Source organism: Clupea harengus, chromosome 16 (genome assembly GCF_900700415.2).
Source record: "Clupea harengus chromosome 16, Ch_v2.0.2, whole genome shotgun sequence".
NCBI lineage: Eukaryota > Metazoa > Chordata > Actinopteri > Clupeiformes > Clupeidae > Clupea > Clupea harengus.
The window spans coordinates 22003621-22008620 of NC_045167.1; the positions used below are offsets into that span (position 1 = coordinate 22003621).

The 5000-nt window shown below is 47.8% G+C and overlaps 1 protein-coding gene across 4 annotated transcripts in view; it reads right to left on the minus strand.

Moving 5' to 3' along the window:
* The window catches only part of btbd11a (BTB (POZ) domain containing 11a), a 133057-nt gene that overhangs the window by 23106 nt on the left and 104951 nt on the right, over window positions 1-5000 (minus strand). The window lies entirely within an intron of this gene.

Here is a 5000-nt window from a genome sequence, read left to right on the forward strand (position 1 = left end):
AGTGACAGGGGAACAACTTCCCACCCCTTTTGACGTGACAGGTAAATTGTTAGATTGGAGAGCGGCAGGGTGAAGTTTGACTCACGATTTTGGAGAGTAACTTTACGAGTTTGCTGCTGAATTAGTTCTTGGATTTAGTTATTGAGTATTATTGTTTGGAGTTATTGAGCATTATTGTTTGGAGTTATTGAGCATTATTGTTTGGAGTTATTGAGTATTATTGTTTGGAGTTTTTGTTTCTTTGCGTTTTGTTTTCTCCATTCTGGCGTGTTTTGCCGGCTACCACTGGACAATAAACAGTTGCCATTTTCTAATCAACGCCTGAGACACTGCCTCCAGTTCATTTTACATTGCCACGAGGCCGGCCATCCTACAGGGTCTCTGGAGATTTGGTACACTGCATTAGACTGCTTTCACACAGCGTCTTATCAACACTTTTTTCATTCCTTCCTCCCCCCCCCCCTCTCATTTCTTTGCTGGAGCACTATAAAGTAGAAACACTCCTAGTGTGTGTGTGTGTGTGTGTGTGTGTGTGTGTGTGTGTGTGTGTGTGTGTGTGTGTGTGTGTGTGTGCGTGTGTGTGTGTGTTTATAAAAACACTATAGAGTAGGAACACACTCAGACTTCATTTGGAGAGGGACCTTGCAAGAAACTTGGCGAGGATGAACTATGCTATCCAATATGGTACAATGAAAAAGTTGGTTGAGTTTGAGGCCGCAGCCTTGTCAATCAAACACATAAGCCAAGTAAAGTCACTGATTTGCCTTGAAGACACAATCAGCAACCAACAGTGAGACATTCAGATACCAGCGTGACAAACATAACAGTAAGGAAGATGCCAGAATCTACAGCGATGAGGTCGATTTATTCATTTGAATGTATTCTAGCTGGGTGACTCAAGATTGCCGCAAGGAGAGAATGGAGTAGCTTTTCTGCTTCGGTTATTTACTCTGCATACGGAAACGATGAACGTTCTTGGCTAAAGGCGAACATTAAATAGACTCTTAGGGAAATCATTAACAAAGATAGGGAGTTGATGAGCAGGAGCAGGGCATCAGGCAAACCCACTTGGTAGTCAAACAGCAGGAATCTACAGAACATTCATTTCAGCGGTTCCTCCCATTCCGAGTGGCAGATGAAAGAGACCAGTAATACAGTCATTTCCTTTCTGAAGAGGGTGCTGTGTGTGTGTGTGTCTGTGTCTGTGTCTGTGTCTGTGTCTGTGTCTGTGTGTGTGTGTGTGTGTGTGTTTGTGTGTGTGTGTGCGTGCGTGCGTGCGTGCGTGCTATAGGAAGGTATATGTGTTTACCCTGTGTGTATGTGTGTGTGTGCGTGTGTGTGTGTGTGTGCGTGTGCTACCATTGTTCTCTACTCTGCAGTGTGTTGTGACCTGACTGCTGGATGAGGCACCGCGGTGGCAGCAGCTGGCTTCTTTCTCTTCTTTTCATTTTTTCTCTCTCTCTCTTTCTGTCTGTCAGAGAGAGAAACAAACAAACTACCTCATGCGCACACACACACACACACACACACACACACACACACACACACACACACAGAGACACACACAGACACACACACACACGTACACACACACACACGCACACACACACACACACACTCCTCTACTGCACCACAACCAGTGGGTAGTAGGCCACACCACAGCATGATCCATCCCTCTCAATCTGTTAAAGCCCCCCCCGCTATCTTCCAGTCAGGACCTGGCTGCCTCCCCATCCTCTGGCAGTGCACCGTCCTCCCAGCTACCCTCCGCCCAGACATCACTAACAACCAGAGGGCCCAGCCATCAAGCCCATCCACCCAGCTATCCTCAGCCCTACATCACTAACAACCAGAGGGCCCAGCCATGAAGCCCATCCACCCAGCTACTGCCGGTTGCGGTCTGCTGGACCTGCAGAGAGGGGCGCTCTTCCGAGCCGCCCCGAGGAGGGCTATTACTGGCACTGGGGTCCACTCTGTGGCAGCGCCGCTAACAATGTGTGAAGCAGCTGGGCTGCTGGCGCTGGGCTGGGCTGGGCTGGGCTGGGCTGCTAGCACTGGACCCATTTCTGCTGCATCTGGAGGGAAATGTCACTGAATCACTGGCAGGGGCCCACAGTGGACGCCTGGGATCCTTCCACTGCTTTTGTGAAAACACACGCGCACATCTCTCTCTCTCCCCCTCTCTCACACACACACACACACACACACACATACAGGCCAACGACTCTACACTGATTGTCTGCATACAAACACAAAACACAATCTTTTCGAAGTCGAAGAGAGCCCTAGGACACAGTGTTTTTTTATATTCCCCAGATGAGGATGCATGGAGGAGCGGCTCGTGATGAATACGCTGGTTTCGAACCCAGTTGAGCGCTGATAAATGATGCATATGTTATCAAAGTATCTGCCAGACTGCTAAAAGCCCCCCTTCCAAGTCTCAGAAATTAAAATGTGTTCCAGCACATGATCAAAAGTGAGCACATACGGCGTTACTCTCGAGCAAAGAGTTCAGAGCAAATTCACCAAAATAATATAATAAATGCCTTCTGTGAAGGAGTAGCTTGGTTTGAGGAGTCCTACAAGTACCACCTTCTCTCTGTGTGCACACGTGTGTGTGTGTGTGTGAGCACGCTCACGTGTGTGTGTGTGTGTGTGTGTGTGTGTGTGTGTGTGTGTGTGTGCGCGCATGTGTGTCTGTCTGTGTGTATTTGAGCGCACTCCTGCCACACACGTGTGTGTGTGTGTCTGTGTGCGCGCATGTGTGTATGTGTGTCTGTGTGTGTGTAATTGAACAAACTCCTGCCACACACGTGTGTGTGTGTGTGTGTGTGTGTGTGTGTCTGTGTGTGTCTGTGTGCGCGCATGTGTGTGTGTGTGTGTGCGTGTGTGTATTCAAGAGCACTCCTGCCACAGACAGAGCTCAAATGGCTTATTCCAGATAGCCCCATTTACCAAGTTCATTAAGGGGCGTCCTTCCCAGCACGCAGCCGCCCCGCTTACATAAATCTGCTGTGACACTGTAACAGAGGGGGTCTGCTCTTCCCTTAAGAAGGATGTGCTCTTACATGCTGCTGATACCATATGCAGGCATGAAAAAGGCATTAGGGGGTAAAATGGGTCACAGTCATGACAGTGAGCTGAGCTGAAGGCCTGGAAGATGAGCCTGTGTTTTTATTTGATTGATATCATTGGTTTCCTGCTGCTGAATGAAACCACTTTCTCATGCATGTGTGTGTGTGTGTGTGTGTGTGTGTGTGTGTGTGTGCGTGTGCGTGTGCGTGTGCGTGCGCGTGCGCGTGCGCGTGCGTGTGCGTGTGCGTGTGTGTGGGGGCATCTTTTTCGCTATCTTAAATTATTTGAACATTTTAGTATTGTACTTGACCCTACCTTCACATTTCAGTATTCAAAGCAAACGGTCACCATAATTCCATGTCATTGTCTTGTACCTGTCATATCATAAATGACGTATAAATACGTTTAAACTGGAAGACAATAGTATTTTGAGCCCAGAGTTTAAATTCATGTTTTCAAGTGTAACGATGCCACAGGTCAGAACAACTTCATTTCTAGCGTCATGCTTCAAAAACTACAATGGACTTGACTCAAGCAACGCTGTAGAGTCAAGCCTATGGCTGGGTTTAAGTAGACTGTTCTTAGAATTGCAACGGAGTTTTTCCTTTTAAATGAGAACACTGTGGAATTCCTCGGAAAACAGAGGCCATTCTGTGTGATGTATTATTCGGAAATTGCTCCAATTACCTCCACATGGGTCCTTTCCAACCCTGCCCGCCTGGCAAGCTAGAAGCTGAGAAGGAAGCTGGAGGAGAGGTGCTAGCAGTGCCCTTTTCCTTGGCTAATTGTTCTCACGGCTGTTGCACTTAGAGGGTGTACTCACACACACACACACACACACACACACACACACATACACACACAGGGCCTTGCCCTTCTCTTCCGTGCTGTAATTATCCCGGAGTTTCGCTCCCAAATGGCATTCCCAGAGCACGCTTGGCATTAATCACCGGGAATGGCTCTGGCGCAGCGCCTCCGCTCCACTCCCTCCGCTCCACTCCCTCTCGCAGATGCGACAGTGGCAGGTGCACTTACGGGGAACCAATCACACCCCCAGCGGAGGATGACAGAGCGCCGGCGCCCCAAAGGCCCTCCAGTCAGGGGAGAGGCCATGATAAGTCATCATTTGGACGCCCTAAACGGCCTCAACGGGGAGCACAGTGGAACTATGCCACCTCTTCCCCAATTATTTGTGTTGTCTTTCTCCTTTTATTTTCTTAGCTGTGTTATCCTCCTTCTCCTCCTTCCCCTCCCATTCACTATTCAAGTTTTAATTATAGAGAATTAAGCCAAAGCTCTAATTATTTGAATATAAAAACATGTTTTACATACTAAATATTAAGTAAAATTGCAATAGATAAAAGGCATGCCATTTTTCACAGTATGACATAATTATACTGTTGAACAACGAAGCAGAAAAAGATTCAGAATGATCCACTGCAAATGAAGGTTCAGTCGGAACAAAGCCCCCCACGAGATGAACCAGGGGTGAGAGCACACTGCAGAATGGATAAGTTCTGTCATTCACCAGAGTCTTTTTTTTTTTTGTTATATACATATATTTTGGGGGGCTTTTTGCCTTTATTCAGACAGGACAGTGAAGGTTTGGACAGGAAATGAGATGGAGAGAAGAGGTGGGGAGTGGGATCGGGAAATGACAGCGTGGGTGTTCAAGCCCGTATATGGTCGGGGCTACAGCTTGCGCCACAGTGCCCCCCCCACCAGTGTCTTTTTAGTAAGTACTGACAGCACCCCAGACATGAGGTAATATGAGGGACATACTCCCTGTCAAAGGACACTGTCCCAGGCAAGGGAAGATGCTGACATTTCCTTGTGCATCAGTTTCTGTCTTGATCCTATTGTTTGTAGAAGGTTGACGTGACCCTTTCATGAAACTGGTCATGACTGTGTCACCTTTCCTATGG